The sequence below is a fragment of the Pseudorca crassidens genome, chromosome 9 (assembly GCF_039906515.1).
Source record: "Pseudorca crassidens isolate mPseCra1 chromosome 9, mPseCra1.hap1, whole genome shotgun sequence".
Lineage (NCBI taxonomy): Eukaryota > Metazoa > Chordata > Mammalia > Artiodactyla > Delphinidae > Pseudorca > Pseudorca crassidens.
In genome coordinates this window covers 8,381,521-8,394,192 of record NC_090304.1, presented here as the reverse complement: position 1 = coordinate 8,394,192, position 12,672 = coordinate 8,381,521, and the positions used below count along the sequence as shown (strand labels likewise).

Sequence of the window (12,672 nt, the reverse complement as noted above, 5' to 3'; positions counted from 1 at the left end):
CCCAAGGTCCCTGGGTGCATGGGCCTAAGGGCCACCTTGTGTTTCTGTTGCACTGAGACTTGGCATCCTGCAGGGAGAAGGAAACTGGCCCAGAGTTCAAGGTCCTCGCTGTCATGTAAGTCATACAAACTTAGACAAGTCTCCCCCTTCTCAGTGTCACTGCACCTGCACAGTGTGGACAGTCCTCCCTGCCCCGCCAGCTGTGCTGGGTTGTCCCAAGGCTCAGGGGAAATGGCAAATTAGAAATGACCTGCAAAAGGATAAGGGACATTGTCCCCTTGTAAATGGCGTATATGTACGGGCAGACAGATCTGGCCAAAATGCAGAGAGTGCTATAGAGACGTGGGATTGTGCACTTGGCTTTCTTTCCCCCCTTTCAAATTTCTTTTAATACAGTTATGATGTTGTTATTTATAACAAAAAGTAAAATTGTGTAAGCATCTCAAGTACTTACAGATGGAAGCTTTTATTATGTTGACCCAAAAAACTGTTCTTTGGCACTGGAATGCAGGGACAAGACCTATGGGAACAGGGGACGGCCGAGGCAAAGAGGGTGAGCAGAGGCTGTCCTGTGATCAGAGTGCCCAGAACTGGCCAAGGAGCGGCTCCCGCTTACTGAGACCCTGGGACCGTGAAGATTCACTTTGTCCTTGGTCAACTCGACGGAGGACTTTGCTTGCACTGTGTGGCCTAGGCTTACTCGATCCAATACTGTGCCCACTGGGGACTGTATGGCCCTGATGATAGGCGTGTGCCAGAAGGGCTCAGGAGGTATCCTGGGCCCAGCGCATGCAGGTGGCTACAACAGTCATAATCACGCACCCATGCGGGGAAAGTGCTCTCACCTCACAAGCACTGTGGCCAGGCTGCCCATGGAGTACACACACCCCAGACACCCGAGAGGCAGCCGCTCACCCAGAAGCACTCAAGGAGCCCATATCCTCAGTGGGGCCTGGGGCGTGCAGTGCTGCCTGATTCCCAGGAGGACTACACTCAGGGAAGGGGGATGCAGGGGAGGGTTACCCAGAATGCACAAGGCTGGACAGGCCCACTGAGAGCCTTGCTTGGACCCTTGATTTTCTAAATGAGAAAGCAGAGTGGGGAGTTCACTGGGTGCATTTATTAAGCACCTACTGTGTGCAAGGCACTGACTCAGGCACTAGATCAGCCTCAGGTGAGCGGATGTGTCTCTTCCTTGAACCAGCAAGTTAATTCCTTTCAAGACATTATGTCATTGCCCTCACGGTTTGTGCAACCCCGCAGACAGAGAGGAGGTGAGGGGTGATGTTGGATGGACACTTGCAGGAGGGGGAACAGCATGGGGAAGGGCAGGGGCCAACTCGGGGAGTTAGGGGGAGGTGGTGGGAGTTGAGGCGGGGCGGTGGGGGAGGCGTCAGGCAGGGCCAGGCCTGGTGGGGCCTTGGAGGCTGCCATAGGAGTGTCGCCTTCATCCTGAGGGCTGTGGGAAGGGCCCGACGCCAGGAGGATGCAGCTGCCTTCCTGGATTCATAATTTCGAAAGCAGAGCTCTGTAATGGGGGATCAGCCGGCCATGGCCAGCTGGAGCCTTGGCTCTGAGGACACTGCCACCATCCTCTCTAAATATGGAGGCCCAGCAGCCTCTGCCCCCACCCTCCAAGGTATAAACCAATTTCCTTGCCCCGGCCAGGGAGGCGGATGACCTCATTGGACGCTTTCCATCTCTCCCTTTCACAGAGAAATTACAATTTATAATTGGATGAAATCACGCGGGTGTAATAGCAATAAAAGCCGTGCTGGAGCCCGGCATTCACCTCTCCTGTGGGGACTCTGTCCTCATCTTCCCTCCTGTCCAACCCCCGCCTGCCCCTTCCCAGGAAGCTGCACCCCCCCTGCCTGCTCACACCTTGAGTGTTTCCCAGACCCTGGCCATTCAGGGGTGATGTCCCGTGGGCTCTTAAACCTTGCTGTTCCTTAACCCTCCTTGCTCCCGAGGAAGCTTGTCCTAAGACCTCCCCACTTCTCCCGTCAACCCGTCAGCCTCCACCTGCCCTCCCCCTGGCCAGCACCTGCCCCTCTTCCTACGTGCACTCCCTGCCGGCTGGGCGCCCAGTGAGTGATGACCCCCGGGTCTGCGCTCTAGATCTGTTACAACGTGCACCTAAACATCCTTGTTTTTATTTGTGACGGCCTCAGACAACACGCATTTCTCAAACCAGCCACCTTCGGCCCTACAAAGAAAAGGGCCCAGATGCAGCCGAGCCCATCTGGATCCAATTTCAAACCAGAGCTAACACTCTCAGATGTGTAATAAAAGCCCTTTTCCAAAGAGGGGCTCCTGCAGGGGGAACACGGACACCAGGGCGCGGTGGGCCTTCGACGCGCCATGCTAACGAGAGGCGACCCAGAGGGCCCAGGTTGTTTCGGATCCTGAGGAACAGCCAACCCTGCTCCCAGGTCTCTGGGGAAGGGGAAGGTGGCCGTGGAGGGCAGCCGGGCTGTGAAGCACTGACCCCGGCCTTGGTGGGGAGGCCAGGGATCCAGCTTCCCCGTTTCCCTGATGCTCCTGCTTCCCACGGTGGGGAAAGGCAGCACTTGTTCTGGAAGCCGAGGCCATGGTGGCCCAGTTGGATCCTTTGAATGACATATAGCAAGAGGAGCAGGTGCTGGGGGAAGCAGAGCCGGCTCTGGGCCAGGCGGGCGGCCCCTGCACGGCCGCGAGCTCTCAGAACTTCATTTTTCTCTTCCCGGTCCTCCCACCCCCAGGAAAAGGGAAAGCAGGGAGCTGCGAGGAAGGGTGCTTGGCATGGCCTGCTGTTTGTTATCTGGATTTGGAAAGAGAAGGGAGAGATCCCAGATCATGGGAAAGCGGCGTTCAAGAAAACAGGTTCCTGGGCTTCCCTGGTGGCGCAGTGGTTGAGATGCAGGGGACGCGGGTTTGTGACCGGGTCCGGGAAGATCCCACATGCCGCGGAGCGGCTGGGCCCGTGAGCCATGGCCGCTGAGCCTGCGCGTCCGGAGCCTGTGCTCCACAGCGGGAGAGGCCGCAACAGTGAAAGGCCCGTGTACCGCAAAAAAAAACAAAAAAAAAACCCAAACAAAACCCAGGTTCCTGACAGAGGGGAGGAGAGGGGGCTGCAGCCCAGGCTGCCGGTCCCCGTGCGGCTCCTAATTTCCCTGGGCTTAATCACTTGTATTGCTTTTTGGCAGGTGAGGAGGCAGGGAGTGGGTGAGAAGCACTCTTCTTTGGACAGACGAGACCAGGGCTGAAGCAGGAATAACCGTCCCTCCATCTCCCCAGCAAGAAAGCCTTCCTACAAACAGGATCTGCCAAGCAAGACTGAGTGCCCCCCCCCTACCCTGCCCAAACATCTTCCCAAGGAGGGGCATGTGGGGCCTGACAGCTCAGCAGCGCATGTCAGCAGCTCCAGCCCCGCGGTGAACATCTGAACTCCTCAGCGGGGTAATGGACCCCCGCCTTCCCCCGGAGACACAGCCTGAGTGGCAGGAATACCGATTCTTTGGAGAGTGACTCCCTCTCAGCTCTGTCACGCAAGAACGCTCTCTGCACCAGAGCCCATTCTGCCAAGTGACTTAAAGGGATTAAAAACAAAACAAAACAAAACAAAACTTGGTAAAGAAAAAGGGGTAAAAGCCAGGCAGAAGCCTTTCAGAAGAGGTGGCGGCCAACAGACAAAAGGGCGGAAGTTGAAAGAGGGCAGGGAGGCCACCCTCCCCAAGGATGGGCGCCCGGCCCTAGGGCATGCCTGGAGAGCAGGGGCCCAGAACACCCTCAGGTCGTGCACGGGGGCACCCCTGCAGGCCCCTCACGCAAACCCCTCATTCCAGGAGGAGAAGCCAGCAGTGCCGGCAGCCTAGGGCGCAGGAGATGCTGCGCCTGATCCGCAGCCACGTCTGAACACGAGGAGCCCAGCAGAGCGAAGCACAGGGTCTCCTCCCTGAGCCCCGGGCACCCCCAGCACCACCCAACACCCCAGGTCTGTGGTCTGCACCCTGAGTGCCAAGGCTGGTGGGCTGCAATGTAAGCACGGCCCAGGCCCACCTCGACGGAAGCGCAGCGCCCAGAGCTGCAGGCTGCCAGGCTGCAGCGAAGGAGGTAAGGCGGATGCAGAGGGGCTCCGGTGGCCCAGGAAGGCCCAGGGGCTCCTCGTGCCCAGGGAGGGCACAGGACACATGGGGCCTGTCCTCTTCGGGCTGGGTTGGAGATCTGCAGCTCCACCCCACCGACCCCACACATGCAGCTGAAGCAACTGGTGGCATCTGCTTGCCAGGGGAGGGGTCCTTTGCTACCTGGTGGCCCCTGTGCTGCTGGGCTCTGCCCCAGGGTGGGTGGACCCAGGATGTAAGGGAGTGACCTCTCCTGGAGGAAACTCCCGCCCCTCCCAGCCGTTGCCCCTTGGGGGAGGTCTCACTTTGAGCCCTTCTGAGGTCTGACCAGAGGGGGCAGCCGTGAGGCCTTGGAGAGGCAGGACCTTTGGTGAACTAGCCACTGGCCATGGCACCTGCTGCCCTCCAACTGGAGAGGGTCCACAAGTCCCCTCCATCCAAGGCCTTCCCCTGCCCTGGCCAGGAGAACACAGGGTGGGGTTGATCCCAAGCCACCATCCAAGGCCTTGCACCTGCCGGCCCTTAGGCATCATCTGCTCTGGCCTCCAGTTCAGCCCTTTTGTTGGTGAGAGTGGCTTGATGGGGCCCAGAGATGGCCGGTTATTGCCCTAAGGTCACACAGCGGGCGGTGGCAGCGGTGGCGTGGTCTGGCTAGGTTTGTGGGGGTGTGGGGGGGACCTACTTCTTCTGGCTTCCCAGAGGCCAGGAGGGAGGGTTCATGCCTCCCCAAACACAAATCCCAGAAACCCCAGGCCACCTCTATCGGCAGCGCCCTGGGCAGGGCAGGGAAGCCCCAATTCATTACCAAGATGGAAAATGACAATTCCCCGCACTCCTCCCCAGTAGAGGGGCTGATTTATGACGGCGCCAGGGCCTGGGACATTTGTCAGCGCCGCACTGCACGCACGCCGTCTGAGGGGGCATTAATAGCCGTGTTATTAGCCACCAGCGTGAAAGATGCCCTGCGGATCGGCTATTTACTGTTATTTATTATAACGGCGCACCAGCCCGGCAGCGGGGCCGTGAGGCGGCGTGAGCTCGCTGCAGCCCGAGCTCGGCCCCTGCCCAGCCGGCCTCCCTTCCTCCATCCTTACCTACCGCCCCGTCACTTGCTCCTATTCTCCTCCCATCTCCTAGGAGAGACTGGTGGGTAATTCCTGGGGCTGAGGCCAAGCCAGAGGCGGGCAGCAGCAGGCCTGCACCCCAGATATTTATGAGGCATCTGCTCAGTGCTGCGCTCTGCCTCTGCTGAGCTTCCCTCTATCCCAAGCTTCCCTCCATCCCGAGGCAGGAAAACAGAGACCAGCTTACTGCGCTCTGGGGCCAGACAGAGGTTGGTTAGCACCCTGGCCCTCCAGCTGTGAGCAGTGTGACCTCGGGGAGTCCCTTCCCTCCCCTGAGTGTGCTCCCCTTCGTGCACTGGGGACACAGGCTCCGCAGGGCTGTGGCCAGCTGGAAAGGAGAGGCGTTTGTGTGGGGCTGAGCACGCAGCAGGGGCTCAGCTCTGCCAGCTACTGCTACTAGTGGACAGACCCCACAGAGCTAGAGGGGTCTGCAGACCTGCTGGTGGGTAGCCCCCATTAGATCCTGCTTGAGCTGGATACTGTCCACCATCATCCTCTCCATGCCAACCCTTTGGGAAAGGGTTTGAGAGTTCAGTGCCAGGGTCAGAGGAGGTAGGCAAGGGAGAGGGCTGTTCATGGCTGCTGGAGGGTTCTCTCTGCCCCGGAGCCATCCCTTCTCCTCTCTGGGCCTCAGTTTTTCCAGGGTCCTCTACCTCCCTGATTCCAGGGTCCTGAGGGTGAGTTCCATGCTTGTGCGTATCTGCGGGGGTGGGAGGGAAGGGGCCATCTCTAAGAAAGTGGGGCCAGCCTCTGCGCCTGGAAGCAGACCTGCAGTTGGATAGGACCTGGTTGGCCAACCCATGTCAGAGCAGACGAGAGGAGACAGCCAGGGGTTTTCCCTGGGTTTGCTCCCTCGGGGCCTGGGGTGGCCCCACCAGGCAGCTGAGGAGGGCAGGTAAGACACCTGGGAAAGGAAAGCCTGGGTCTCCGTCCAGCTCCTCCACCACCTGCTGCACAATTCAGACCTACCCCTTTGCCTCTTTGGGAGGCCGTGGTGAGGGCACCTGTCATTATTACCTCCCAGCGTGGGGCTGACAGAGGGCCAGCCTCCCTCTTCTCTCCCACTGCCCTGTCCTGGCTTTCAGATTCTGGGGCCTCCCTTTTGGCACCCTCATTCATTCATACATTCATGCAACAGGTGTTTATGAACACCTCTGATGCCAGGCTCTATACTAGGCCAGTGAACAAGATAGAACATGTTCTGACTCGTAGAAGTTTACATCCTAGTGGGAGGGCTTGACAATCAACTTGTGATAAACAACTGGGAGAGGGGAGGGATCGCCCCAAGAACAGGGCCTGCATGTGGGGGATGCCACACAGCTCCTAGGGGGAGCCCCAGCCGCACCCAAGCCTCTGTCTTATGATCAATAAGCATCACCATTCCCAGTCTTTCCTGATCACCCGGCTCCTGTCCCAGCCCCTGGCTGTCAGGATCCCGCTGGCTGCTGAGAAACCCAGCAGTGCAGAGCTAGGGCCCCTGCCCTGTTCTCTGGGCTGCCCCCACCCGGAATAACAGCCCTTAGGCCCTCCTCTTACCTTCTGAAAAACTCCTGACCTTTCCTTTTTCCTTCCCAGAAGGAATTAAGCCTAGTCTAGGCAGCTTTACTAAAAATGCACACAGACAGACAGAAATATAGGTGCAAGAACATCTTATTAAATAATACAGAGAAAGAAAGAAACAAAATTACATGTGTCTCCCTTCATCCCCCCCAACCCCTCCTGGCCCTGAATAGTTTAATATTGAACACTGTTATCAATATAATTAACCTCCTAAGACACAATTTTAAAGTCTTGTTTTTTAAAGCAATTTGCATTCTCTGAAGTTCAGGACATCCCGCCGCCCGGCACAGCCCAGACGGCCTACGCGGTGAGGTGAACTCCAGGTACATTTTTAGTGGATTTGCGTACCTGTCTGTAATTACCGCCAGTGATAACAGCTGATGCATAATGCATGCGGCATGAAATTAGAAAAATAATTAACTTTAGGTTTTAAAAGAATCCCACCCCCTTCCCCCAAGCACTACAAGTTCTCAATGGCGCCAGTAGCCGAGATCAGGAGCAAAGTTGTGCCACGCAGGGTTGGAAGGGTCTTGAGGTCATAGCATCCTGCCTGAAGACGGGGCCTCCAGTGGGCCTAGACCGGGCTGGGCAGAAGCAGGCCCGGGGCTTCTGCCTGAACGAGGGTGGGCTCGGAAAAGCCCCACTCACACAAAAGTCGCAAGTCCCCCTCCTGCCTGCAGTTCCCATCTCCTGGACCTGCAGCAGGCCCTCTGCTCAACACCCAGGGCAGTAGATAGTTTATGGTCCCATTTTACAGATGAAGGCCTGAGACCCAAGGCCACTCTTGGTTTGTGGAGCAGCAGAACTGATCCCAGGCAGGCCTTCTCAGGGAAGAGGCTTCCTAGAGGGGAGCTCTCCCCAGGCCCCCGTGAGCACCAGGAGGTAGAGGCTGGCCCCCCTGCCTCTAGGCCCTCCTCCCTCCATGTTGCTTGTAGCTGAGCCCTGAGAGATAGCGTCAGTTGGTGGAGGAGAAAAATGCGGGGTCCCTCATTGCTTTAAACAAAGGTTTGCTGAGGACCCATCACAGGTATGGAGGTGACCCTGCTCTGGTGGAGCTCTCAGCCCGGTGGGGAGGTTACAGCTTCCTGTGGGGCAGGGGTCCTCCTGGAGCTGAGAAACTGCTTCCGCCCCCAGTCTGCCCTGCACACCTCACTCCTGCCTCGGGCCCTGCTCTGCCAGTAAGGACCCGAGGGCCTGGCAAGGTTTAGGGAAAACACAATGAGTTCTTCTTGCTGAAGGGAGGGACTGGGAGGGTGCAGAGAAAGGGGGGGAGGGGCTTCCCTCTGTCTGAGCTGGGCCCCCTTGCCCACTCGTGTCTGCCCTCCCTCTTTCTGAAGTTCAGCCAAGACAGGTGGGTGGCCGCGCTGAGTGAGTCACAGGAGGACCCTGGGGTCCCTCCCAGGGACAGGGTGGGGCAGCCCTTCCTTCCCAAACCTCCAGGCCTGTGCCGGGCACTTCATACAACCCCTCCCTTGTCATCTTCCCAGAAGAGTGGGGTTCTCAGCAACACGTTACAGATGAGGAAACTGAGGCCACACAGCTGAGGACTGGTGAGGTCAGATTCAAACCTAGCCCTGGTGTCCTCTCCCCGCTTCTAGTCTACACGTCTCCTTCTCGGGGTCAGTGCCACCTGGAATTCTCTGATTCCCATAGTGGGCACGGAGACTGTACCTGGTACTTCGGGGGTCGCAGCATCAGGACATCCTCACATGAGCTGCCTTCATTGGCAAACGGGGAGGAAGGCCAGGACTGGGAGGCAGGGGGAGGCCTATCCAGACTTCCCTCTACTGCCTGGGATGCCCAGCTCCCTCCTGCCACATGCCCCCACCCCTGCTCAGCCCCTGGTGCGTCATGTCTAACTGTGGCGGCAGATGCCCTCTCCTATCCAGCGTGCCAGGGCCTGTGCTGGGCCTGGGGTCCTGCAGCTGCCCCCCTGCCCTCACTCTGACTCCCCAAGAAGACCCCCCCAGAGGGCCGTGGGTCTCTGGCAGCCCCAGCTTGATGGGGTTTGGAGAAGACAACGGGGCAGAGCGCCAGGAGGCCAGGCGTCTCCAACAGGGAGGCACCTCCATCCGGTTGGCAGGTACTTACAGATATTACTCAGGTCCGACTACCACCAGTCAAGTGGGTATGGGAAGCAGAGCCAGACACAACTTGGGAGGCTTCATGGAGGGGGCGTCCAAGCTGAGGCCTGGGGGGTGAGCAGAAGCTGCCCTGGTGAAGCTTGAGTAGGGAAGGTGTGTTGGTGTTCAAGAAGCAGGAACAGCACATGCAAAGGCCCAGAGGCAGCACAAGGGAGAGCAGGCTTAGGGTCAATGTTTCTACCCTAGCTTGGGGGGACAGGGCTGAGGATGCACAGTTTGAGGTTGGGGAGACCCAGCATCACAGCAATGACAGGGAGTCCCTGCCAGGAAGCAGCTTGGCCTACAGCCTCCCAGTCTACCCTGGAGGCACAGCAGGGGCAGGGGAGTAAAGAAAGGGCCTCTGGATTGCAGAGAGAGACAAGCAGTTAACACAGAGGCTAGACCGGTATGCCTGGAGCAGTCAGAGAATTACAGCAGCTTTTAAACCTCATGCACTTACAAGGGTGTACTTTGCAGGGATTACCTCACTGAATGCTCAGTAGTGAGCTCCCCTCTAAGGGGAACTTGATGGCTACATTTATAGATAAGGAAACTAAAGCTCAGAGAGGGCAAGTAACTTGCTCAGGATCTCACAGCCAGGAAGAGGGAGAGAGACAGTGCTCGAACCCAGGTGTCTCTGTCCTAGATGGCAGGAGCTAGCGACTGATAGAAAATGCCAAGAATGACGCCCCAGGTCACCTCTCAGCTAATGGGGGTCTGGATACCTCTAGTCTGAGCTACCTCTAGTCTAGACTAGACTAGCTACCTCTAGTCTCACTGCTCCCCTCCCCCACTTCCATCGCACGCCAAGGATCCGGCTGTCAGTCATGGAGCTGGCAGGTCATAACTCACACCACGCTGAAGTCTGAGGGATTCTCGCAACAATGAAAAATAAAAGACGGGTGATTTACCGGGTTTCATCTGATAGCCACATAAACCATCAAACACAAAACAAGGGAATAAAAGGGCCTCGTGGCACCCGGGCAATTAAAGGGCTCCTCAGGCAAGGCACGCTGTCTTCCTGCCCAGCCCAGGCCCCTCCCTGCCTTCCTGGAGCCAGGGCTCGGCATCGGGAGGCCTTGGGGAAGGGGGTGGCAGGGGAGACTCAGCCAAGATGGATGAGGGCCGCAGACGGGGGAAGAGAAAGGCCTTGGGTCCCTGCCTCCCAAATGTTTCTTGGTTATCCATCAGGCATCTCTGAAAGGTGTAATTTAGACTCTATTATGATGCCAGGGCATCTGGAGGCTGAGGGCTATGGCCATGAGCTGAGCGGGCACCGGGGACTGATGTTCATGCCAGAGAAGGCGGTCTGGCCTCGCCTTTGGCCTTAACAAGTCTGCCCCCTGCTCAGGGCACTGCTCCGGAATCTGTGAGCCCAGGGGCCAACAGCATTCCTTGCGCCAGGACTCAGAGGAGGGTGTGCGTCCTCTGGCCAGATGCTGGGGGCCTGGGCAGAGGTGCTCCTAGGCTCAGACCTGACCCCTGAGACCGAGGCAAGGTGGCCTTGAGAAGACCTGAGCCTTCCTGTCCCCAGCACCTGCCCTGGCCCTGCCTCTTTGCTCATAAGCATTTTGAGACAGGACCTCCAGGCTCCATAACCTTCATGGCTCTGGCTTTGTGCAGAGGAAGGGACAGATGTGCAGCTGGAAACCTGGGCTGGCTGTGACCTTGAATGGGCCCCTCACCTCTCTGAGCCTCAGGCTGCTCAGCTGTAAAATGGGACCGAGGACCTGTGTGCATGTGACAGGTGGGTGCAGATACAAACATGTGCCTGTGAGGGCGCTGGGCAGGGCCTGGCCAGAGGGTTGCCCCTTATGCCTGGGTTTATCCCTGTCCAAACCCACTGAGAGCCGGGAACACATGTGAGGGAAGCAAAGACCAACTCCAAGTCCCAAGGGGCAGGGGTGTGAGTGGGGTCATGACCCATAGACTAGGGACAACCTCCAAAGAAGCATCAGGAGTAAGTAGGTGAATGTCCTCAGGCCCTCAGGCCAGCTGCGGCGGCTGGGAGGGGGCTTGAGCTGGCTTCGGAGGCCCAGAGTGTTGGTCACAGTCTCCCCAGTCCCCCTTCCTCCCAGCTTCCCTCGGGACCTCATCCCCCTCCGGCTCCTTGCGCAGACCCCGTGCACCCTTCCCCCTCACCCTCACTTGCTTCCAGCCAGGTGTCCTCGGCTGGCCCTCCACCTGCCTTCGGTCCACCTCATGGATAAAGCTTCATTCCGCTAACAGGCCCTGAGCAGAGTTAGTGTGTTAGCCACGGGCAAAGCCTGAGCTCCCTCCAGAAGGCCTTGGAGCTGCCGGCAGCCTGGGCAAAGGCCCCTGTAATGCAAATGGGGCAAGAGTTGAGGGGTCGGCAGGGAGCAGGGCAGAGGCATTCGCGCCTTGCCTGGCACCTCAGCCGCCTCCCTTCTGTCCTTGGGTGGTCACTGATGGCAAGCCACACCAGGCCTACGCAACCCACAGTCCCTGCCCTCAAGCACCCGAAATTTAGTCAGGGACTTTAAGACACTAGTCGCTAAATAGTGCAACCTTCAGCCCACAGAGATGGGCCCGAGGTGCAGCACCACAAGCCTAGTGGTCAAGATCCTGGCTCAGGTTTCTCTTCACTACTTATCAAGTGTCTCGAGCAAGTTAACCCCTCCGAGCTTCAGTTTTTTCATCTGTTAAATGGGAATAAAAAGGGCACTGACCTAACATTTGCTGGAAGGATTAAATGGCTTAAATATTCATAAAACTCTAGGTGAGACCTTTATTATAGTGTGAGCTACTATCCCACTAGAATAGAATCCCAAGTGGCTAAAACACAGGTTGGCACATGGTAGGTGCTCAATAAAGACATGTTGAATGGCTGGATGGCCAGATGCATGGATGGATAAGTGAGTGGGTGGGTGGATGGATGGATGGGTGGATGGGTGAGTGGGTGGATGGGTGAGTAGATGGATGGATAGATAGGTAAATAGGTGAGAGGGTGGGTGGATGGATGGATGGATGAATGGATGATGGAAGGATGGATGGATGAGTGGGTAGATAGATGTATAGCTGGGTGGATGGATAGATGGATGGGTAAATAGGTGGATGGGTGGATAGATGGGTGGATGGATGGACAGATGGATGGATGGAGCAGAGGGAAGCTCTATATGGCATGAGGAAGACCTAGCAGAGGAGGAGACGTTTGAGCATGCTCCTGAAGGGTGATGAGCAGTTTGCTAGACGGAGGGGAGCAGTCCAGGAACAGAGAGGGACAGAAGGAAGAAGCGTTTGACATGGTTGAGAAATGGAGACACAGGGTCCCTGGGTCATGGGAGTGAGGGCTCCACCATCTCATTCAGTGAGTGGGTCCCAATTCTGCTCTGCACACCGGGGCTGCCCTCCAGGCTGCGGCCTCAGCTCAGGCTCCCAGAGGCCACTGTGTCTCACACTGAAAAGCGTTTGTGAACCTGGAGTTATAAAGCAGACCTTTGCCGGCTGCATGAACACCACTTCCCCACTGAGGTTGAAAGATAATTTCTCTTTAATTGATTTTTTTTTTACCACTATGAACAGTAATGTAATATGAGAAAAATCTACACTGCAATTTTTCCATTTGTGAAAACCAGAATTACACCTTGCAGACAATACCCTCAGAGTGTGGACCCCTCCCTCCTTTTATTTGTTTCATGTCTTTAAATGCAAGAAAACAGATATATATTTTTTTCAAAATAGCTGAAAATTTCGTGATTTAGGAAGGGGGCAAAGTATGGAATAATTTCTCACATTACA

At 57.0% G+C, this 12,672-nt stretch overlaps 2 protein-coding genes across 4 annotated transcripts in view; one reads left to right on the top strand and one right to left on the bottom strand.

The window, feature by feature from the left end:
* The window catches only part of MACROD1 (mono-ADP ribosylhydrolase 1), a 152,287-nt gene that overhangs the window by 95,400 nt on the left and 44,215 nt on the right, over positions 1–12,672 (bottom strand). The gene's annotated exons all lie outside the window — the stretch shown is intronic.
* Positions 1–12,672, top strand: part of FLRT1 (fibronectin leucine rich transmembrane protein 1) — an 84,254-nt gene that overhangs the window by 60,284 nt on the left and 11,298 nt on the right. For both annotated transcript variants that reach the window (XM_067748607.1, XM_067748609.1), the window contains one exon: positions 3,189–4,095. The gene's annotated coding sequence lies outside the window, so the exon portion shown is untranslated. The remainder of the gene's footprint in view (positions 1–3,188; positions 4,096–12,672) is intronic.